The following is a 23,911-nucleotide window of genomic DNA, read 5'->3' as shown; positions in this document are numbered from 1 at the left end:
AGCTGCAGCTGATGTCTCCTGCGGGAGATCGAGACAGCGGGGGAGCGCCGATCAGGGCTGGCCAGGGAGAGGTGAGCCACATGTGTGTCACACGGGGTTAGCGATAATTGCTGCGGCTTTCCACCCCGTCTCTCATATGGGGTTACCGCCAGGGGGGTTAAAAGACCACTATCCCCTCAAAAAAATTAAAAATTATAAGTTATACTGTACATTAGTCCAAAAGTAAAATGCACTATAAATTACCTTTTTCTTATGCTGCTGTCCCAGTTGGCAGTAAAAACCTGACAGATCTGATAGGCTTGTTAATTAGTCCATCTCCTCATGGGGTATTCTCAGTGTTTTCTTTATTATTAAAACCAGCTACTGGACAGCAGTTTCTCAGTCCAACTGCCAAAATAGTATGCAAGTGAGTAGGGAGGCTGGCTGGTATCTTTGTATAGATCCTTTCCAGGGAGTGCTTTTGAAAAAAAAAAATCTAGAAAATACTGAGAATCCTCCATGAGCAGAGAAACTAACCCAAAGCCTTTCAGATCTGCCAGATTTTTACTAACTACTGTAAGTGACAGTGACATAGGAAAAAGTTAATTTATAAAACATTTTTACAATTCTTCACTTCTTTAACTATAAGTATGTCAGCATGCTGTACACTACAGACATTGACAGATGATAGCTTGATCAGGTTCTGCACATTCAGCAACCATTTAATGTCTATAACTAGCTGGCGTAGTGGTTAGCATTCTCGCCTTGCAGCACTGGGTCCCTGGTTCAAATCCCAGCCAGGGCACTATCTGCACGGAGTTTGTATGTTCTCTGCACACTCAACAACCATCTAATGTGTATAACTAGCTGGCAAAGTGGTTTGCACTCGCACCTTGCAGCGCTGGGTCCTTGGTTCGAATCCCAGCCATGTCAACATCTGCGTGTCTGTGTGGGTTTGCTCCTACATCCCAAAAACATACAGGTAACTTAATTGGCTTCCCCCTAAAATTGGCCCTAGACTACAATAGATATATGACTATGGTAGGGATCAGATTGTGAGCTTAGTGGCAAGACTATATAATCTGTACAGTGCTGCGGAAGATGTCGGCGCTATAAAAATACTAAATAATAATACATCTGGAAATATAAAAGTTCTTCTTAAGTAGAAGAATTGTGTACTCACCTCTACCCTGGCAATGTCAATGCTAAAGGTCGTCCAATGTCTGTGTCCCGTGCAATTTACAATTGCTGGCTGCCAGCAACTAACAGAGTGAAGAGAGAATACTGCTATTTCTATTTACAAAAAGTGCCCCACTTTATATTAGGGCAAATAGACCATTATTTGGAAATATGGACAGAGACAATGAATAACCTGTGAGAAATGAGGCTGTCTAGGAGGTAAGTATATGACTAGAAGGAGGTAGGTATACATTATTTTTCCCACTTACAGGCACTTTTATTTCAAGTGGGATTATACTAGCATAGTTTTCTTATTTCTTCAGCCTAAACTCTAGAGAAATCCAAGCAGCCAAGCTGTCATGGTTATTTAAACAAGTAAACGGGTGACCTAAATAAGGGCTATGACATACTTTGTACAGAGACCATATAGCTTCCTGCAACATGTCTATGCAGTAACAAGTTACTAATGCGTTCAAAAGCTGGTAGCAATAACATTGTGCATCAGCAACAACTGCTTAGTGACTAGTGAATATCGCAGCTAGAAAGTCCCTTGTGTGCCATAGCCTTAAGTCCTTGAGTAGGCATCCTAGAATAGATATCTAAATTCTACACTTTATCAGGAAGTCAACACACATAATTAATAGCTCAATCCAAAACCAAAAGAATATTTTTTTTCAGAAAAGTGGCAAGTATTTACTCACAGGAATATTACAATCTCATGGTGATGCCACTGAAAGAAGGAAAGATACTCATCCCACTTCTGCTAACATTGTTATAGTTAGCCAATATCAGCAATGAAAGCAGAAACATGTTCATAGGGGCTATACAGATGAATAAGCTTCTTTGGGATTCAGGCAACCAGTGTGGAAACATTTTGGTCCCCTTTAGTGTTATTTACATTGTAGAGTATAAATGATAAGATTTCCTAGTAAAGTTTACAGGCTGGTTCACACAGGCTTCTGCTGACATGCAGAAAAGCATTCGACATCTTCCAGTGGCTTTCGGCGGCTTCTGACAGTTTTTACCCCCGCCAATGGACATGGAGATGCTGGAAGCAGCATGTTGCTTCTAGAGTTGGCTGAAACAATGGGAAAAATTGGGATCAGAACGCAGCAGTTGTACACATGACAATAAAGGGTGGTAATCAACGGTATAGGTGCTGCTCATTCACTTAAATGGAGAGGTTTAGGCACCTTTCACACTGGGACGTTTCATTGCATTACACTTTTTTTCTGCAGGGTAATGCTAAAGCCATGAAAACCTAAGGGGCATTTCATGCCTCCCGCGGTGCGGTGCGCCGCAAGTACCTAAATTAACGTGACAACAACAGCACTTAATTGGTGACCACCCACGGTGAACGGAAGTTATGTAAGTCTATGCCGCTGCAGATATTTTAAACTGTTTGGCGCTCACATTCGCGTTGCGCATGCATGGAAGCATGTTTTTTCAATACACTTCTGTGCACTTCCTATTTCCACCACAGGAAGTGAGCGCTAGAAAGCCTCACTTATGCCTTACAGCCAGGTTAGAGATTACCATGCATTGCCACGGAAATCTCTAAAGGCTATTTTTAACATTATGGAGCAATGCAACTCTACACTGCTAACACTGATTTCTAATGTAAGACTGGTGCAGAAGGTTAATAATATCATTATGTAAAAGGTGTGGTCTTAAAAGTGGACATGGCTAAACTACATTATTTGTTGTAATAGTTTCCCTAGTGTGTAGTGGTAACCTATAGCTTTTCCCTGGTGTGGCGTGGTCACCTATAATTTTCCCTGGTCTCTAGTGATGACCTACACTTTTTCTCTGGTATCTATTGGTCACCTATACTTTTTCTTTTTTTTTTTATCTCAAAAGTTTTTATTGGTTTTGAATATAAAAAGCGATACAACTGTGCAATATCAAAGTGCATTTTACAGATAACAACTTAGTGCAAATTTAAATTCAGTTTAAGGTACAACAGAATCTGCAAAGGCAGGAAGCATTACATATATAAACATTGTGGATATCAGCAGCACTAAGGCAACAATTGCTGATATCCCCAGTCAACAGTTAACTTAATGGGATAATATTAAAAATAGTAGACCACCGCACAGAAGCGGTGGTTCAAAGATCTTGACAGTTTGTACCTGTCGAATTTTTGTGTAGATCAGGGGTCAAGAGGGTGTTAAAGTTGGTCTTATGAAAATGACCCATGAGCTACTCCAGAAGTATAAGAGGTGTTATATGGCTAGCTTCATTATTTAGTGGATCATCCTGATGGGACAGTAACCATCAGGGAAGAGGTAGGAGAGAAAGAAGAATAAACAGAGGGGGGAAAGGTGATAGGAGGGAAGGGATAAGAAGAGAGTGGTGCCGAGCAGTATCTATCCCACCGTGATGCTGTATTTCAGTGCATGGGTGGTGCCCAGGGAGGCCTTTATTAAATTATACAGCTGTGAAAGACGCAGGAAGCCAATGGGCATAGTGTACAAAGTAAGGTTTCCAGACCTTTTCAAACTGTGGGAGAGTGTCATTTGTTATAGCTTTCATTCTGTCGAAACAGAGGGCGTGACTAAGGTTGCATTTAAAGGGGTGTAGAGGAAGAGCTGGGGATCTCCAAGAGCGGGCAATTACACGTTTGGCAGCAAGACAAATGTGCATTAGTAATTTATGTTGGTCTTTAGATATGTCTGGGGGTTTAATACCCAGTAAGGCCACTTCGGGGAGTTTGGGGATCTGTAGTCTAACTGAGGAATATATTACCTGATATACCCTACTCCATAATCTGCGCACTTTTGGGCATGACCACCATATATGTAGAAAAGTGCCTTTTTGCCCACATGCTCTAAAGCATAAGTCGTTGTGACCCGGGTTGAATTTTGCAATTCGGTCTGGAGTTAGATACCACCGAAGCAATACTTTGTATTGTGCCTCTACTAGAGCTGAACTGATGGAGACAGCTGGGGTACACTTCCATATATACTGCAGGTCCTCGATATCTAGGGTGCTATTAAGGTCTTTCTCCCATCTAGAGATATATTGTGGTCTGGGAAGATTGTAGGGGGAGATTGCATTTTTATAGAGTATGGATATAAGTCCTGGAGCGCCTGGGTTTGAGGCACAGATATGTTCGAAACAGGTTCTAGTGAGTAAGGATTCATGGGGTCTAATATATCTCCTAATGAAATGTGATATTTGTAGGTATCGAAATAGCTCTGCGTCTGGGATTTGTTTGTGTTCCTGTAAGTAAGCAAAGGATTTGGGAGAATTGTCAGTCACTAAGCTAAATATTGAGGTTAGTTTGTTTTGTTGCCACCACACAAAGGCTGAGGGGTTATGGAGACCTGAAAGGAAGTCAGGATGGCCTAAAAATGACATGAGAGGTAGGTGTGGGGATTGTAGCTTTTCCTTGTGTCTAACTTGACTCCAAACCTTTAAGGAATGCATCAAAAGTGGGTTTTTAATAGGTTTACGTTGCACGGTAGTGAGCCATAAAAGGTTGCGGAGGGACATGGGGGAGCAGATCGAGTGTTCAATGTCACACCATATGGGTGGTCGGTCTTCCTCATGCCATAATGTGAGTTGCGCTATTTGTGCCGCTTTGTAATAAGCTGCCACATTAGGGACACCCAGGCCTCCATCCGTAGTGAGACGGTATAGTGTGGTTCTCGAGATACGGGGTCCTGAATCCTTCCATATAAAGGAGTAGAAGAGAGATTGTATTTTCTTAAGATAGGGGGAAGGCACAGGAACTGGTAGCACCCTAAACGCATATAGGAACTTGGGCAAAATTGTCATCTTGATCGCTGCTATCCGACCCAGCCATGAAATCACGTACCTCTTCCAACATTCTAACAATTTGGAGACCTCATTGAGCAGCGTTGGGAAATTAGCTTTAAATATTGAGTCGTATGAGTTAGTTAAATAAATACCTAAGTATTTTAACTTGTGGGTCTCCCATTTGAATTCATAATTTCTTTGCAGGTCTAGGGCAGTTGTTTCTGGTAAGTTGATATTTAGTGCTTTGGATTTTAAGTTGTTTATCTTTAGGCCAGACATATCTTCAAAGGTCATAAGTGTGTCAGTAAGATTGGATAAGGAGACTTGGGGATTTGATAGTGTGAGAATTACGTCGTCTGCATACATGCACAGTTTGTGCTGTTGTCCCGCCACAGTAATCCCCTGTATATCATTGTGGTTATTTATTAAGAGAGCCAAGGGCTCCATGATTAGGGCAAACAACAACGGCGATAGTGGGCATCCCTGTCGAGTGCCTCTACCGATAGGAAAGGTTGTCGATTTGTGCCCACTATATTTTACATATGCGCCCGGGGAGCAATAAAGAGCTCTGATCCAAGTGATGAAATTGTGTCCGAAGCCCCAGGTCGATAACAGGGTGAACAGATACTCCCATGATACTGTGTCGAACGCTTTTTGTATGTCAAGCGAGAGAAGCATCATGGGAGTATCCGTATCCCTTGCTCTTGTTATTATATGTAGGAATCGCCTTATATTATCACTTGCCTGACGCCGTGGCATGAAACCCACTTGATCCCTACCGACTAGGTCTTCTATGCCTCTGTTGAGCCTTGTAGCCAATATTTTAGCCAGTATTTTAACGTCATTGTTCAACAAAGATATAGGTCTAAAATTAGACCAAATAGTATGGTCAGTGTCTGGTTTTGGGATCATGCTTATACATGCGAGTAATGAGTCTGTGCCAGGTGTAACTCCCTGTAATATTTTATTGAATGCGTTTGTTAATGGTGTGGTCAGGGTATTAGCAAATTTGTTATAATAAAGTGCAGGGAAGCCATCTGGGCCTGGTGCTTTATTAATCTTGAAAGAATTAATAGCCTGTGTGACTTCCTCGGTTGTAATAGGCTGTTCAAGTGTGAGTTTAAAAGATTCCTCAATAGGGGGTAGGGGTATGGTTTTGAGCATATTGTTCAAAAGTGCTGGATTGGTAGATAAGGGTGGTTGCAGTGTTCTCCCCAGGGCTCTTTAAGTGGGCGGGCCGCCCGGCTGCTTTGAGATCCCGCCCGCCTACCTTGCTAAGGCTGATGATGTCACGCAGGCAGAGCGTTCTATTGCCTGCTATAAATCAGTGTTCAGCTCTCGCTATACACTGCAGGAGCGTGGCTGTGTGACCTCCTGCTTCAACAGTGATTGGCTGGGCGGGTTGTAAGGGGCAGGGCTGGTTAACTGTCTGTCACCGATTGGCTGGGCGGGTTGCAAGGGGCAGGGCTGGCTGACTGTCTGTCACCGCTATACCGGAAAGCCTTTTCTATGCCTCGCTTTGCTGGCTGCTTGTGTCTGTTAGCTTGAAGGCAGCTCAGCTAGCAGCGGCAGCCGCAAGGTAAATACAAACAGAGCACAGGGAAACTAGTTCTGTCCCTGTGTTACTTGAGGCTGGGGAGAGCATGAAGCTGCAGACACTCTATCCCCCCCTCCCCCGAGCAATCGTATCCACACAGCGTCTCTCCTGTGCCCTGGCTGCATGATCTTCAGCTCCAGATCCAGTGCATGGCAAGGAGTTCTGACGCCCCGCCCTCTGTTTCCCGGCTGCTTCTCTATCTACAATAAGAGCTCCTCTGAAGCATGCCGTGAAGTTCAGAACTCTGTGAGCCAGACCTCTGCTGCACTTCTTATCTGATATTGTGCAGAGTCTGCAGAGAGTACACGGAGCTTTCAAGGGTCTGGTAAACAAATAAACAATAAGCAATGTAGATTAGCTGACTTGCTGAGGATGGAGGCTGCTGCTGAATGCTGTCTCTCATCTGCCTGCTGGATTGGTTTCTCATAAGATGTAAGTGCCCATACATTACTTGATTTTAGCAACTGGCAGATTTAATATAAGTGATTTAATCTGCCAGAGGTCAGTTGTGAAGAGTTTGCCTAGGGCAGTAAAAATTACAAATCCAGCCCTGGCTGTACTAGTTGGGCAAAGTCTGTGAAAAGTTGCTGCTGCAAAAATAGGAAAAATAGAACATAGATCCAGTGTTGAGGGTATGTGCAAGTGGCTTGAAAGGACAGTGTGTGGGGGTGATTCTTGCAGAGTTCACATGCATGTTATTTCATATGGATGTTATTTGCTGCTGGGGTAGAGGAGTATTGCAGATAATTTACTACCCTGTTTACTATCTGCAATACCGCTTGACCCCAGCGCCAAACAACAACCATATGAAAAACAAAAATCACCCCTTTATGAAATGCAACAAACACCCCTGTATGAAATGTGAAATTACTCCCCCATCCCTCCTCCCCCCATATTAAATGCAATAATCACCCCTGTATGAAATGAACTATAACACCCATATTAGGTGTTCTCTCCAGGCTCTTTTAGAGGGGTGCATCACCTAACTAAGTTTGGTGAGCAACCGGCTGTCATCAGCTCACCTCCTCATCCTCTTCTTATGCTGTAGTTAGAGTTGCACCTGCCCCGCATTCCCCCTCGCACCCCACCCGGCTACTTTTTCATGCCACCCGACTGGAAAAAAATCCTGGGGAGAACACTGGGTTGGTATAGTTTAGCTAATCCTTGGTGAAAAATGTCAACTATTTTCTCAGGGTTACTTGTGAAGGCTCCATTTCCCAGACTCAGTTTAAGTGCTTTAAAGTGGGGATCTATTCGCCTGAGGCGTCTGGCAAACATTGAGGTGGGTTTGCTACAACCCACAGATAGTCTATACTTACTCCATCTCAGGTGTTTCTCAGCTTTATCTGTGAGGAAAAGGTTTAAAGCTTCCTCGGCTCTAAACCAGATTTGCTTATTTGAAGCCGTGGGGTTTGTATTATAATTCTCAAGAGACTCAACATATTTCTGCTCTAATTGCATTTGTTCTTGGGCTCTTCTCCTTTTTCTTTTGGATGCAATAGCTATAAGGTGTCCACGTAGGACCGCCTTATGTGCTTCCCAAATTATATAGTCTGATACCTCTTCATTGCTTGGGTTGAGTTGAAAATAGTCTTTTATATGGGACTCTATAGTGGCGACCACGGCTGGGTCGGACAGCAGGGACTGATTAAGGGTCCAATGTGGTTCAGATGGTTTAAAAAGTATAGAAGACAATGTGATAAACACTGCATTGTGGTCTGACCAAGGAATGGGTATTATTTTGGCGTTCACCAAATTAGGCAATAGGTTGGAGTGTGTAAAGCAATGGTCGATTCGGGATTGTGTACTATGCGGGTGAGAGAAAAAGGTGAACCCTTTCTTAACAGGGTGTATTTCCCTCCAACAGTCTACTAAATGATATGTTTGTATGAGTTCACTAAATTGCTTAGCTTTACGAATGTCTGTGGAGGACGGGTGCGGCTGTAAAGGGTTGTCTTTGTCTAGGTGGGGTCTCAGGGTGAGATTAGAATCTCCGCATATAATTAATGTGCCTGCTGAGTGTGTATCCAGAAGGTCAAGTAGGTGTTGTAGGAACGGGAGTTGGTCAGTATTAGGTGCATAGTATGAGGCGATTGTCACTTCTATATCTTGTATAGATCCTAATAAAATAAGATACCTGCCGTCTGAATCCCTAATTTCTTTCTTACAAATTAAGTTGACCGATTTTCTAAATGCTATTAGTATGCCTCTTTGTTTTGTTTTATTGCTGGTGGTATAGAATTGAGGGAATGTGTTGTGCAGATATTTGGGTGTATAGCTTGAGGGGAAGTGCGTCTCCTGTAGGCATACGATGTCTGCATGCGCCGCGCGAAAGGCTGAAAATGCCTTAGTGCGCTTCACTGGGGAATTGAAGCCCTGTACATTCAGGGATAGGATATTAATTGACATGATTCGGTGTGTTAGGGGTGCAGCGTTTATGTTTCCCGGGTGTGCACTCAGACAATGGGATAGAGCCGCTCGGCAGGAATGAGAAGGGCTGGGGGATAGAAAAGGAAGTCGAGGTAGTATAGCAAAGAAAGAAGGAGGCTGTCAAGAGAACTGACAGTCTCAATATTGTAAGGTGATGCTGTAAAGCATCAAATTGCGCCCGTGGGGTGCCAGTCATGTGACACTCGTCGGGAGCCTGTGGGAACACATAGTGGTTAGGGAGATGTTATATAAAACATGTAAAAAAAAAAAAAATATGACCGTCAAGCTGTCTATGGAGTTTTAGCATTACCATATTCTGTAATGGCTCCAATGCACACTGGACGTCCGCCGTCTGTATGGCAGCCCCCCGAGAGAGCCCGCAAGAGAAAAATGCAGCAGTGGCGGACCCGGCTGGAACAAGACCGCCGGGACGGCATGCGACACATATAACCATCGCGGGACCCCCCAGGAGGCAGGCGGGGCAGTCCACCACCGCGACTCATGTCACCCCACCAGCCCCCCGAGAGACCCCACGAGAGAAAACGCCGCAGTGGCGGACCCGGCCAACACAAGGTGGCCAGGACGGCATGCATAACGTATAACCATCATGGGGTCCCCCGGGAGACAGGCGGGGCAACAGAGCCCTCATAACAAGCTCAAATCAGCATTAATCATTATGCTTGCTTTCTTGAATACTTAACCCCAGTACACCTGAATGGAGGCATTTCCGGGCGAACAATTTACAGAATTAAACTTGTGAAACCTGGTAGCAGTGAATCAAATTATATAGTGGCAGGTTTCCGACTCTCCTTACACTCGAACTCTCTAGCTTAAACCTAAAACCAGAAGGGAAGTAAAAATAGCATTGTCTGCTCCATACTCTAAACGGTAAACAGATATTCGGGACATTGCACACATGCATATCCATAACACAGAGTTAAGCGCACGCACAGTGTACAAGATATGTAGAGACTGCACAGGAGTTGAACACCTGAAAATGGTTCCAATGCACACTGTACGCCAGCTGTTAATATGGTAGCCCCCCGAGGGAGCCCGCAAGGGAAAATGCCGCAGTGGCGGACCCGGCTAGAACAAAGCCGCCGGGACGGCATGCGAGACATATAACCATCACGAGACCCTCCAGGAGGGAGGCGGGGCAGACCGCCACCGCAAATCATGCCGTCCCACCAGCCCCCCAAGAGACCCCACGAGGGAAAACGCCGCAATGGCGGACCCGGCCAACGCAAGGTGGCCAGGACGGCATGCATAACGTATATCCATCATGGAGCCCCCCGGGAGGCAGGCGGGGCAACAGAGCCCCCAGCAGAAGCTCAAAACAACAGTAATCATTACATTTGCTTTCTAAAACACTCAGCCCCAGTACACCTGAATGGAGGCATGTCTGGGCGGACATTTTGCATATTTAAACCTGTATATCCTGATAGCAGTGAATCACATTATGTAGTGGCAAGTTTCCGTCCCTCTTTATACTTGAACTCTTTAGCTTAAATCTAAAACCGAGGGGAAAATAAAAGTAGCATTGTCTACTCCAGACTTTGAACGGTAAATGGGTATTCAGCACATTGCATGCATGCATATTCATAACACGAGGTTAAACGCACATATAGTCTACAAGATATATAGAGACTGAACAGGGGTTGATCATATGAGAACATATGAGAACATATGAGGACTTGAGGATTATTATGTAGAGTAACCAAAGGTGGAAGGGGGCTAATCCTCCGTCATGAAGTCAGGATAGGGTTCATAGTGATACCCGTTGGTGCACACATGTGGTATATTGGCCTGCAGGTCTAGATGTGATTCCAGTAAATAGGCAGGCCGGTGCGGAGAGATAGTGCTTCCGTATGGATACGGAGTCAAAGGAGTACAGTACAGTGTTGAGACTATGGTATCTAGTGATCCCCTATATGTTTCCCTGGTGTCTAGTGGTCACCTATACTTTTCCCCTGGTGTCTTTGTATTACACTTTTAAATTAATTTTATATAACTTTACATATTGTACCCGCTCTGCCCCCAAATAAACCACAGAGAAATAGACACACAGGGACAAGTTTGTGTTTACAACGGAGGGGCTGGGTTTTGATTTTATGACAAGCTGATCATGCACAGCATACGTTATTAACAAAGTCGACCTGATTGACTGTTTAAAGATATAGGTAGTCCTTGGTTAACGAACGAGATAGGTTCATTCTTAACCTGAATTGGTTCTTAAGTTTGGGCTATCTCTGTCCCCTGTACCTCCTCTGGGCCTCCAGTGTCCCCCTCTGTGTCACCTCTGCCCTTTGTACTTGCTTATACAAGTTTAATAGCCATTTTTTCTTTGTTTTTTAAAAAATCGATTTTCTCAAAAACTACATGTCTAATTTGAAAATTTTGGGGAGCTTGTTCCCATGGAAACAGAGAATCCATGCCGTTCGTATCGGCAGGTCATTCGTAAGCCGGGCGTTCGTAAGTCGGGTACTACCTGTACTTTGAAACTCAGGCTGCAACACATAGCATGATCCCTAATCCTCCTCCCTTTGAATAAAAATAAACATGTTTGCGTAGCAAAACTAACACACGAGTTGTTGGACTGTCATTTGTTTCTAACAAGCCTGAAGTCCTATTTACACATGCATGTTCCTGACATTTTTCAAGGCTGTTTTAACAGTTGGGAAAACACCTGGAAAATTTTACCCATGGAAACCTATGGTAACATTTGAATCAGTTTACATGGGGTGTTGTTGGCTAAATTGACACAGCACTAGAAATCTCCTGCATGTAACATTTCTGAGGCAGCAAATGATTAAAAAAACGCATGTTAAAAACCCAACTGAAACACATATGGTATATAGAAATGATATGTAAAATGAAGCACATTTTCTAAAGACCCACCCTTTTAAAAGCTCCATATGAATACAGTCAGCTATATTACAGTCTAGGATTTACACAAAGCTTCATGTCTTCTGTTAAGACTACTACAAGACCCCACAAAGCTAGCTTGCACCCTTGGATCCGACTTCCTCTAAACCCACCCAATGACATTCCCTTTCTCCCATTAGTTTACTAAGTAGGTACTCACATTTGTAATGAAAAATATGATTTTTGTCAAATACAGGGCTGTGGAGTCGGAGTCAAGGAGTCGGAGCAATTTTTGGGTACCTGGAGTCGGAGCCGGAAAAAAATGCACCGACTCCGACTCCTAATGAAATTAAACTGTAATTAAAATAGAAAATATGATAAAATGTTCTATTTCTAAGATAATAGTCATCATAAATAATTTATATATATACAGTAATAGCTGTGCTTAGTCCACAAAAAATGAAATAAACCAATAAAAAAATAGTTACTTGTGCTGCTTCAATAAAGCAGTCCCCGTATTTTTCAAGTCAGATATACATATCTGATTGTGACTGTACAGTATATATGATGTGTACACAGGAATCTTTTATATAGGTATATACTAAATAACATCTAAATAACATCTTAGCTGTAGGAATAAAGCCTGATGTGTAGCTGTGTCACTAATAGAGATGGTCAATGAGATGGAAATAATTCTGAGTTGATGCTGATTTATGCAAATGTATGCACTCCCTTTGCTCATGAAATCAAATAATTTGATATGTTAAAATTTAGTTTGGTGACTAGGAATTAAGGGGTACCTGACATAGATGAAAAGAAAAGTTTTATACATACCTGATTTATACATACCTGGATTAGCCCCCTTCAGGCTAATCCAGTTGCTTTCATCCTCCGCCACCTGGATCTTCTGCTATGAGTCCCGGTAATTCAGCCAGCCAGCGCAGTCCGGCTGCATGCCGCTCCCACAGCCAGGAAAATTCTGCACCTGCGCAATAGTGCTGCGCAGGTGTAGTACGCTTCCAGCGGCGGAGTGTGTGCATGCGCACTACGCCCCACTGGCTCAAGTACCTGGACCCATAGCAGTAGATCCAGGTGGCAAAGGACAGCGAGGGACTGATTAGCCTGAAGGGGGCTGGAGGAAGCCCCAGGTATGTATCAAACGTTAATTTCATCTGTCTCAGGTTTACTTTGTTACACAGTAGTACTACACTCTACATTTGCACTCCCCACAGAGCTGCAGGGAATCCACTGAGAATGTTGTGCACATTAAACACAGAGGTGTTGTCTATTACCCATAAACCTGGTTCAGATTGTACATGAAGAATGTGTAATAGAGGAAGAATCACCTCATTCTCCTGCAGAGTACATCACTCTTATGCTGGATACACACCATGCGTTTCCGCGTTCGATGCGTCCGTCGGTACGCGTCGATTCGATTATTTCCGACATGTCCGATTCGCGGTTCGATGGATCGTTAGGTCGATTTACCATACTTTACATGGCATTCGACCTAAAAATAATCGAAATGCACTCGGAAATGCTCGGAAATAATCAAATCGACGCGTATCGACGGACGCGTGCGACGCGGAAACTCATGGTGTGTATTCAGCATTACATGTACCCACAGTAACATTGCCTAGGGCCTGATAGATGTTATTTTTTGCTGTCTTCTACAAGTACTCTTACCAAGGACTAGTTTTAGTCTATGACTAAAAGTATTAGAGGCAGAAGATCAGCCAGCTAGCCAGGTAACTGGTATTGTTTAAAAGAGAATAAATAAATCAGCCTCCATATCCCTCTCACTTCAGTTCAATTTCAAAATTCCTAAGCGTTGGCAGTTAAGAGATGCATTTCATGTTACATACTTTCAATCAACAAAATTGTAACATGCAAATTAGAGGAGTCGGAGGAATCCTAACCCGAGGAGTCGGAGAATTTTTGTACCGACTCCACAGCCCTGGTCAAATACACTAACCAGTATAGTATAAAATACTATCACCCTCTACACACTCATTCTCACATTAACCCTTCCCTATCTATGCCTAAAACTAACCCCCCCCCCCAACCTAGTCCTAACACTAACCTCCACCCACCTTCTCCTAAAGGAGAACATTAATGATATAATTTTAGCGAACGATCGACCTACCGATCCGATCAATGTGATCAGAAGGAAACAATCAATTGGCTCATGAATAGGATACAAAATTTAATCAATTTTATCAATTTGTAACATATGCGGCTGCGGGCACACAGGGTGCCCCCGCAGCCGCCTCGGTTCCCTGTTCTGAGTGGTTTTCTGTTCCCTCGGCGTCTCGCACGCCGAGGACTGAATTGTCTTTAGCACATAGCGTTTCTATTATACGCACGGCCGCGCGCGTAGACGGGACCTTTATGCTGGGAGGAGGCGCGTCAGCTGACCCGCTGGTCGGCTGACGTCAGAGCGGACGTTCGCCGCTCAGGATTGGCTGATTGGAGTGGGCGCGGTTAGGTTTCCTCCGCTTCTTATGCCCTCTCTGCTCACTCGCAAGCCGTCTGCGGTTGCGAATACTTATGTGCTAGCGCTCAGACCTTAGACTAGTATCCGGTGTGCTTTGATCTGGGAGGAAACCAGGGATTTCACACAAGACTAGGAGATTGATTACTGTATTATTATTGATATTCTGTGTATGACTCTGGCTTACCTCTGACCCTGCTATTTTGCTAAACGTCTCTGTACTTCTGCCCATCTGATCTAGTTGCTGAACCCTGCCTGATTACCTACTACTCTTTTGCCTTCTGACTCTGTACTGTATCTGCCTCTCAGTTGCAGAACCTAGCCTGTCTGACTCTCCTACTCACCAGTGGGCCCTCGCCACTGGTGAGGTGTTCTAATAGTACCCACCAGCTCCTCTGGTGAGGTCCTGCTAAACTCATTAGTTACTGTGTTCTAATAGTACCCACCAGCTCCTCTGGTGAGGTCCTGCTAACTCATTAGTTACTGTGTTCTAATAGTACCCACCAGCTCCTCTGGTGAGGTCCTGCTAACTTATTAGTTACTGTGTTCTAATAGTACCCACCAGCTCCTCTGGTGAGGTCCTGCTAAACTCGTTAGTTACTGTGTTCTAATAAGTACCCACCAGCTCCTCTGGTGAGTTCCTGCTAAACTTATTAGTTACTGTGTTCTGATAGCGCCCACCAGCTCCTCTGGTGAGGCCTATTGTACTGCCTCTCCTACTGTTGCACCAATCACTACACATACCTTGTATTTTGCCAGCTATACGTGTATTATTGGTGATACTGCAGGTCACCACATAATCAGGTATAGCGTCTGTATTATTGGTGATTCTGCAGATCACACATAATCAGACGTCTGTGTTGCTACACCGATCGTTACACATTTCAATTGGAATTGATCAGAAAACAAAAAAATGGATTAATGAAATGATTGATAAATTGATCGTTGTCGATTAATATTTTAAGCCACTGACCCAGAATCAGTATGTAGATAAGGTGTGCTGACTCAGTTCTGACTATTAGTATTATCATCATCATCATCATCATCACCATAAATTTATATTGTGCTGCTATTATCCACAGAGAAAATCATACAAGTCTGGTCACTAACTGTCCCTCGGAGAAGCTCATAATCCAATATAGCATGCTTGTGCCAGGTGTATGATTCAGACTCTACCAAAGCCTGAAAGACGAGAAAGACATCCAGGCAAATGGCATGGTTTAAACTGAAATAAATATAGCAGCCTTCATAACCCTCTCACTGCAGGGTCACTTTGAACTGAGCTGGAAGTGCAAAACAAATACGTCAAGAACAACACATTTTCCAGAACTTAAAATAGTTGTAAATACTTTTCTAAATGTCTACTGGAAATACATCACATTCATTTTCTGAAAATTGAATGCATTGGTGCATGGTACTAAGTGCATATTACTTTTCAATATTTCAATACAAAGTAGAAGATAACTAGCTTGAAAGCCAAGAAAAAAATAATTTTTATATTTCAGGCGTTCTGGGATGCTCTTGACTGAGGAGTACATATAAGAGAACACGACCACAAATATTTCAAGAACCTAAGGGCTTGGAGGACAGTTTCATCCTGTTAATATGAAGTAGGGATTTCAGTTTGAAAGCCTTAGGGAAGCAATGTCTTAGACATGACATTAAACATTCTTGTAAAAAAGTAAAGCTGCATGAAATGTAAAAGCAAAAAGGATCGGCTGGTTGTCTAACTCCTCAAAGCTGGGAAAAGGTAAACTTTACAAAGTTTTCCACAAGCCATAATCTAAAATAGATATGCATTCTATGATTCCTAATACAAAAAGCAGCAGCCAGCATATATTTAAAGATAGGCATTTTTAACATCACTTGCAAAATGCCTAAATTGTAACACAAGGTCACACAAAACATGGCTTTTTGAGGAAGAGGGAGAATTGTGTTATATTTAATAACAACTTGAAGCTACTTGAATATAAATGAATGTTCTAATGGTGCCAAAAAGTTTTTTAAAATACAAATATAAACTGCATATGTTTTTAGATTCCACATACAAAATTCATTGTTAGAAATGTTTTAAGCTAATATTAAAATGTAAATGTATGATTTATCTGTCTTCTTTTTTTAACAAAAAAAAAAAGAAAAAAAAAAGAAAAAACACAATCCCTTCAGTCCAACTCTACTTACTGCAAAAAGGAATACTATGATACCTTGCTTACCTTTGTTTTTTATATGCATGTAGAACACAACCATTTCAAAGTCTTTCTTTCTAATAGAAATAGTGTTATAAATAAGCGTGTTTGTGTGGGGAAAGGGGAGGGGGGAGGAATAGTTGGAGAATGGGCAGGAGATGAAGGATCCAGGTGTGAAAAGGTGATAAAGCCTTGATCCAAAAGAAGGATCCGCAAACCGACCATTGGTTGAAAAAAGCTGGTGTTCTTTATTCAGGAATTCCACATGACAAGTGCATAAAACTACAAGGTTCAACTGGTTACTAGTTCAACTAGTTGAACCTTGTGGTTTTATGCACTTGTCATGTGGAATTCCTGAATAACTAGTTGAACCTTGTAGTTTTATGCACTTGTCATGTGGAATTCCTGAATAAAGAACACCAGCTTTTTTCAACCAATGGTCGGTTTGCGGATCCTTCTGCGTATACTTGTGGACTGGCCTGGCTTACCAGATCCTGCACCCACTGGTTTGATTCATAGGGGGTTGAGCGTTTTGAACTTTCAATTTTCCTTGATCCAAAAGACTTGCATCTGGAACTTAAACTAGAGGTCGTTCCAGTGAGTACTGATTCAGGAGGGTGAATAAATATGCAAACAGCTTCTGAATGCTTTTGTATTATTAATATGATATTTCCTATCACAATGAAATGCATTTTAATATCCAATTTTACACAGCAAAATATATGTCACTGGTGCAGCGACTATGAATGGCCAGTCAGCACAATTAGGATGTTGGCCACCCCTCAGCTCAGTTCTTTCACAGAGTCATCCGCTTGCAGGCACAAATCCAAGGAATAAAAAATAAGCTTCCAAGTATCCTTTATTGAGTAGTTACAAATTCACAAAGAAAGTCTGTGCTTTGAGCCAGGCTTTTGCATGAGGTGAAACACAATCAACAGACTATAGATAGGAGTTCACTTATTAGAGACTATTATTATCTGCTTGTCTGCGGTCACCTCCATTCAGCTCTTAGTGTACAAACCGCTAACTTCTGGTGTATCACTTTCACAAACCACTGACTCCTGCTGTATGTCTTGCAACAAGCAAGGATGCATTTGGTTGGGTAACAAACTCAACCTCAGCCCCTAATTAGTCGGTTACCCAACGAAACACCAGCGACGTGTGGCTGTTGCTTGCTGCATGTGAGACAGCAGGAGTTTGTGCATGAATAGCTGAACAGAGGTAACGGTGCAAGTAGTGACAGTCTCTATCCATAGTCTGTTCATTGTATTGGCTCAAAGCACAGACTTTTTCTGTTAATTTTTTATTACCCAATAAAAGGAACTTGGAAGCTTAGTTTTTATATCTTGGACATGTGCCTGCAAGTGTTTAATGCCATGAAAAAGCTGCTGATTGCCAGACAGGCAAGGGGTGGCCAGCATCCCAACTGTGCTGACTGGCCATTCACAGCCACCGCAATAGTGAGTTGCAAACTGTTGGGCAAAGGCACAGAAGGGTGAATCTCTTTATAATTGGTAGTAGCTGCACGTTAATGGCACCAGCTGCAACTGCATATCTGAAATGTGACATCTGTCCTAAGTTTATTTGACTTGAGCATGGCTCATTTTATCTATTTGTTTCACTGCATGCTGGCTGCATCCTGGTAATTTGTGGGCTCCTCCAAACTTGTACAATTGGAGAGGTTTTTGTATTCCTGTAATTGAATAACTATTAATATATTATATATAAAAAAATGTGAGCACTGATTGCAAATTGGCACTTGTAAAATATGTTTGAATAACATCCAATGGGGCAGCACCATGGCATAGTAGTTAGCACTCTCGCCTTGCAGCGCTGCGTCCCCGGTTCGAATCCCTGCCAGGTCAACATCTGCAAGGAGTTTGTATGTTCTCCCCTTGTCTGCGTGTGTTTCCTCCAGGGTCTTAGGTTTCCTCCCACATCCCAAAAACATACAGATAAGTTAATTGGCTTTCCCCTAAATTGGCCCTAGGCTATGATACATGCACTACACCATAGATACATAGACCTATGACTATGGTAGGGACTATATTGTGACAAGACAATATACTCTGTACAGCGCTGCGTAATATGTCAGCGCTATATAAATACATATATAAATAAAATTTATCAATCAAGCATTAAGCTAAAGTGAGTGTTGTTCTCTATATAATTGAATAGATACTCCTCTGTACTCTGGTACCCAAACACCCATTCATTGTTTTGCTCCAGTAAGAATAAAAACTCTGGCAAACAGGTATGTTTATAAAGGCATCAGGGATGATATTTGTTGGACTTCTGCAAACATCTCATGTGTGTAATCGTGGTTGGGGTGTCTTGGCACCCTATGGGAAAAAAAAGATACAGGAGACAAAAAAGGGAGCCCGATAGTGCAGTATGTCAATAGTAGGTGTGTGGAGAAATCAATTGATTGAAAGGGCTACTCACAAAGGAGGGTTGCAAGGGGCAACCGACCACAGGAAGCAGGTGGAGACCATAAACCCGACTCCACTCGGGGTGGTCCTGGACGGACCTGGTTGCGGTCGCTCTCTTAGATGAAAAAGGATGCACAAAACATTAACCGTGGTAAAACAATGGGTGTTCTGTCACCACCCCTCAGACAAACATGTACGGGGGTATAACTATGCACAATAAGGGAAAGAGGCGCCCTGATTTGAATAAAAGCTTTTAAAACCAGTTTAAAAACAAACAAAAAAAATGAGGTATCTTACCTCAATGACGAAATCTCTGTAAACTTAAGATTTTTATTTGAGCACAGGCAACGCGTTTCGCGGGTCTGAGCCCACTTCCTCAGGCCAATACAGTGCCTAGAACAGCAGAAAGAGTTCCTCAATGTACATACATATACATATTTCATAAAAAATTATAAAAATAATAACGGTCAGATACATATATAAATGAATAAATAGCATAACATGAATTTAATTTGGCAGATTTATCCATGCCCTAATAGTTGATTCCATGCTGTGCATATGCAAACGCATATTTATGCGCACGCACACACACATCAAAGAGAACACACTACTGTGTCTCATATCTAAGGGCAAACTTGATGGTTTAGTCTAAGCTCCATTTGCCGTAATGCACAATACCATTATTATTATGCACCTTCTAGATGAATGATAAATATATAATATATATGGATATATATATGGAAAAATAAATTATATACAGACCAAGGGAAAAAAAAAAAAAAAAAAGGGGGGGGGGGGGGTTCCATTGATGATAATGTATGCATCATCAATTAAAAAGAACTAGGAACATAGTGGATAGTATTCTAAAATTAGCCATGCGCCCATAGGAATGATATAATATAAAACACAGATATCTAGCAATGTATAAAAAATATAAACATATATATACACATATATATACATATATACATATATATACACATACATACACACACAACAACATAAGAAATACTAAAAACTTGGCCAGTTCTAAACAAAGACAAAATCCAGGCAGCGCTGCAAGCATTTCACAGTGTTGCTCTGCATAAGTAAAAGGAACTGGTCACTGACTTTTAAAAGCATTGCAGTACATTGTGCACAGCATAATACATGTTCAGTCAGCAGGGGGAGTAAAAAGGCAGGATACAATGGAGACCAGAAAACAACGTTGTAATACTCACCAAATGACAGAAATCATGTAGCATAGGGAGCCTCTACAGGACATTCCCTGTCTCTGCATTATATAACCTTACTTGATTTGTTTAAGCAGCTGCAGGTCTGCACACTCTCAGCAGATTAGGGAAGGGGAGGGTGCGTGATGATGTAATCACAGGAAGTAGTGGTGGGGCCATGAGTGATGATGTAATCACAGGAATACATCAACTCCTGGTCCTATCTTTTCTATGAATCCAGCGTAGGACTGGCAAAATACATTGCCTTCCTATGCTATGCCCCTTTCCAATATGGCCCCACCACTACTTCCTGTGATTACATCATCACGCACCCTCCCCTTCCCTAATCTGCTGAGAATGTGCAGACCTGCAGCTGCTTAAACAAATCAAGTAAGGTTATATAATGCAGAGACAGGGAATGTCCTGTAGAGGCTCCCTATGCTACATGATTTCTGTCATTTGGTGAGTATTACAACGTTGTTTTCTGGTCTCCATTGTATCCTGCCTTTTTACTCCCCCTGCTGACTGAACATGTATTATGCTGTGCACAATGTACTGCAATGCTTTTAAAAGTCAGTGACCAGTTCCTTTTACTTATGCAGAGCAACACTGTGAAATGCTTGCAGCGCTGCCTGGATTTTGTCTTTGTTTAGAACTGGCCAAGTTTTTAGTATTTCTTATGTTGTTGTGTGTGTATGTATGTGTATATATATGTATATATATGTGTATATATATATGTTTATATTTTTTATACATTGCTAGATATCTGTGTTTTATATTATATCATTCCTATGGGCGCATGGCTAATTTTAGAATACTATCCACTATGTTCCTAGTTCTTTTTAATTGATGATGCATACATTATCATCAATGGAACCCCCCCCCCCCCTTTTTTTTTTTTTTTTCCTTGGTCTGTATATAATTTATTTTTCCATATATATATCCATATATATTATATATTTATCATTCATCTAGAAGGTGCATAATAATAATGGTATTGTGCATTACGGCAAATGGAGCTTAGACTAAACCATCAAGTTTGCCCTTAGATATGAGACACAGTAGTGTGTTCTCTTTGATGTGTGTGTGCGTGCGCATAAATATGCGTTTGCATATGCACAGCATGGAATCAACTATTAGGGCATGGATAAATCTGCCAAATTAAATTCATGTTATGCTATTTATTCATTTATATATGTACTCTGACCGTTATTATTTTTATAATTTTTTATGAAATATGTATATGTATGTACATTGAGGAACTCTTTCTGCTGTTCTAGGCACTGTATTGGCCTGAGGAAGTGGGCTCAGACCCGCGAAACGCGTTGCCTGTGCTCAAATAAAAATCTTTTGTAAGTTTACAGAGATTTCGTCATTGAGGTAAGATACCTCATTTTTCTTTTTCGTTTTTAAACTGGTTTTAAAAGCTTTTATTCAAATCAGGGCGCCTCTTTCCCTTATTGTGCATCTCATGTGTGTACCTGGACCAAGTCCTGATTATGAAACAGTATACAGTAATTCTTGTATCCTACTAGACATATACACGCTTCTGCATAGCTAATGTTTATGTACATTAGTTGATGAACATACCCATGCCCATGTGCAAGTGGAAGAAATGTGAAATGCTTGAATTACAAACAGAAATATGAATATTCATGTGATGCATGTGCACTGTACCCTCAGGGTTAAAATCTGTTAGATATCATGTCTTGCCACCTTCTGCCTGCTGGTAGCAGTAGTGACTATGGCTGCATTGGACTTCTGCTGTCTGCCAGAAGGTGGTTGCCTGGATTTCCATTGTTCACCAACAGGTGGCCTTCTAATGATTTTGGAAAATACCTGCAGTTCTTTGTCTGCAGGCGGTCCAGGAGCACTTTCTGCAGGATCACACCACCTGCTCTAAGTCTCTGGACAACCTGATTACCTGTTTACATTCTCTGCATTCTGTCCTGACTTTGCTCTTGTCTGCTCAGTCCTGTACTGTTGCCTGGATATGTGTGTATGTATATATATATATATATATATATATATATATATATATATATATATATATATATATATATATATATACTCGAATACAAGTCGACCTCGTGTATAAGTCGACTCCAATCTTCAACCCTCTGAAGCTGGAATTTTTAATTGACTCAAGTATAAGTCTACCCAGCACAGTTATGGCTGCACTTGGGGGACCAGGAGGCGTTAATGACTGCACTGCATACAGTATTGCAGCCAGTAACCCCTCCTGTCCCTTAAGTACAGCCAATAACTCCTTCAGGCCCCCAAGTGCTGCAATTATTCATTCCCCTTCCTGAAGCTCAGTATTTCCCTCCTGCCCCTTTCCTTGTTTATTGTTGTGGCCATGACTTTCAGACCTGTGTTTTCTTGGCATTTATGTTCCTCAAAGTATCACTTACCACAGGGTACATTGCTGCAAATGGGAATGTCAGTATTAGTACACACATTACTCAGTGTTGCCTGTGACTCGTGTATAAGTCGAAGCCTATACTTTTATGAAGTGAATCAGACCTACATTTCTAGACTTATACTCGAGTATATACAATATATATATATATACTAGTTGATGGCCCAGAGTTGCCCGGGCATGTATTTGGTTGGCGTTGACTCTCCTCACGTCTAACCCTAATTTAAAAATAATTTAATAATTTGCATTGAAATGAAACAAATCTGATTGGCTGTGGCTCCAACCCCTTTATCAGAATTTGAATCCCAGTCACACAGTGACCAACTGTACTAGGTTTGAGGCTCGTGCAATTAACAGTGCAAGAATGTTAGCAATTAAATATTCCCTTTGAAAATCAGTAGGTAAATTCTTATTGGCTTTTGTACGCTCCACCCACCTTTCTGAATATTAATCCCAGTCACCCAGTGACCAACTGTGCAAAGTTTGAGAACCCTACCATTAACAATGTAAGAATGGCTGCAGTTTATGTTTCTCAGTAAAATTTGTATTTGTCTCCCACTTTGGTGATGGGGATAAAAAGTATCCTATATGTTATTCCAGGTAATCTACAATTTGTGTGCCAAATCTCATTCAAATACGTTCAGCCATTGTTGCGTGATTGCGTAACAAACATCCAAACTCTTGCATTTATAATATTAGTGATACATAGAAAAAAAAATACATATATGTGTATATATATATATATATATATATATATATATATATATATAATTTTATTTTCTGTTTTACGTATCCCAGAATTGTTTCTACTTTAAAGAGAACCCGAGGTGGGTTCTAAGAATCCAATTAGCATACAGAGGCTGGCTCTGCATACAATGACCATCCTCTTTTGCTATACTGTTTCCCCCAGCCCCCCCTGCGCTCTGCTGTCCCCCATAAATCAATCGCCATGCTGGCGACACGCAACGTGTCCCCAGCCGGCTGTTTACATGTGAAGTGTCAGTCTGCTGCTCCACCGCCTCCTCCATAGCGCCGGTCCCTGCCCGCGTCCCTTCCCTCCAATCAACGGCACTTCACATGTAAACAGCCATCGCCAGCATGCCGATTGATTTATGGGGCAAAGCAGAGTGCAGGGGGGGAGACTGGGGTAGACGGTATAGCAACAGAGGCTGGGTATTGTATGCAGACCCAGCCTCTGTATCCTACTTGGATTCTTAGACCCCGCCCTGGGTTCTCTTTAACTCCTCCTGCTTGCCATTGAATACTATTGTTTAGATTATTATAAATACATTTTCGAAGTCCTACTAAAAGTTTGATGTTCCCAGCTGTATGCCATATATTTTACATGTGG

At 42.0% G+C, this 23,911-nt stretch overlaps 1 protein-coding gene and 1 long non-coding RNA gene across 2 annotated transcripts in view; one reads left to right on the top strand and one right to left on the bottom strand.

The window, feature by feature from the left end:
• The window catches only part of UST (uronyl 2-sulfotransferase), a 337,418-nt gene that overhangs the window by 266,279 nt on the left and 47,228 nt on the right, over window positions 1-23,911 (bottom strand). The gene's annotated exons all lie outside the window — the stretch shown is intronic.
• Window positions 20,507-23,911, top strand: part of LOC137503952 (uncharacterized) — a 74,342-nt gene continuing 70,937 nt past the window's right edge. Inside the window, exons 1-2 of the long non-coding RNA XR_011019385.1 lie at window positions 20,507-20,600; window positions 21,419-21,518. This is a non-coding gene — a long non-coding RNA (uncharacterized lncRNA). The remainder of the gene's footprint in view (window positions 20,601-21,418; window positions 21,519-23,911) is intronic.

Source organism: Hyperolius riggenbachi, chromosome 4 (assembly GCF_040937935.1).
Source record: "Hyperolius riggenbachi isolate aHypRig1 chromosome 4, aHypRig1.pri, whole genome shotgun sequence".
NCBI lineage: Eukaryota > Metazoa > Chordata > Amphibia > Anura > Hyperoliidae > Hyperolius > Hyperolius riggenbachi.
Note: the sequence above shows the minus strand (reverse complement) of the source record. Positions and strands in the feature narration are given on the sequence as shown.